The sequence below is a fragment of the Gavialis gangeticus genome, unplaced genomic scaffold (genome assembly GCF_001723915.1).
Source record: "Gavialis gangeticus isolate Ggan-Ray unplaced genomic scaffold, GavGan_comp1, whole genome shotgun sequence".
In the NCBI taxonomy this organism is placed as follows: Eukaryota; Metazoa; Chordata; order Crocodylia; family Gavialidae; genus Gavialis; species Gavialis gangeticus.
Window position 1 is genome coordinate 19,478,263 of NW_017728995.1, and position 1,060 is coordinate 19,479,322.

General features: G+C 49.2%; 1 long non-coding RNA gene across 1 annotated transcript in view; it reads left to right on the plus strand.

Moving 5' to 3' along the window:
• The first annotated feature begins 551 nt into the window (after positions 1-551).
• The window catches only part of LOC109287989, a 30,386-nt gene continuing 29,877 nt past the window's right edge, over positions 552-1,060 (plus strand). Inside the window, exon 1 of the long non-coding RNA XR_002095036.1 lies at positions 552-962. This is a non-coding gene — a long non-coding RNA (uncharacterized LOC109287989). The remainder of the gene's footprint in view (positions 963-1,060) is intronic.

Below are 1,060 nucleotides of genomic sequence, written 5' to 3' on the forward strand. Positions count from 1 at the left end.
GTTTAAGTTGGACATCAGGAGGCGCTACTTCACGGTCAGGGCGGCTAGGGTCTGGAACCAGCTTCCAAGTGAGGTGGTGCAGGCTCCCACCCTGGGGGTTTTTAAGAGGAGGTTGGATGACCACCTTACTGGGGTCGTTTGACCCCAGTACTCTTCCTGCCATGGCAGGGGGTCGGACTAGATGATCTGCTCAGGTCCCTTCCGACCCTAGAAACTATGAAACTATGTTTCTCACACCTCTAATAGCTTTTGTTGCTCTCTGCTGGACTCCTTCTGATTGTCCCACATCTTTCTTGAAGTGTGGGTTCCAAAACTGGACACACTACTTCAGGTGAGGCCTCACCAATGCTGGTGGAAGGGAGGTGTGGCATGGCACTCTATAGATGGTGATTGCAAGACAGTATAATGCAAGGTGTTGGTTCTGTTTTAGAAAGACCTGTGAGCAGGGTTAGAGACAAGCATGCTAGAAAAGAGAAAATAAAGACCCCAGGAAAGGTAAAGCATGAAAAGGTCTGGGGCAACAGACAGTGGTGTAGGCTTGAGGTCTGGTGTTGGCTCCTGTGTTTGCATAGCATGGTGATGAGTATTAAAGGTTCATTCTACCCCTTACACTCCCAAGTGCAGAGCTTTAGCTCAGGCTATAGTTGCTCATTTTTAGCTCCAGAGGCAACTGATTCAGTTCCTGGTGTGTTGTTGCTGCACTTGCTTAGGGGCCTTACTTGGGAATTTCCAGTGGAGGTAGCTATGCTGCTCCAACAGAGGTGCTTGCTGTAAGCTTGGATGGGCCAAAGAAGGAACTGCTTAGCCTGAGAAGAGCTAAGACCAATGTCTTCTGCCCTGCATCAATGAGGTAGGAGATATTTGAGCCCAGGGAGGACAAAGCTCTGTTTTGTTTTGACCTGTCTTATGTTACCCAGGAGGACCAAAGCTTGAACAAACTGACCTGACTGACCCTGCTGCAGGTAGGAGACAGCATACCAGGAGAGAAATGGGGACACCTCAGGTACAAAAACTGAGGTATGGCTAGGGTCACCATATTTCCAGGTCCAAAAAAGAGGAC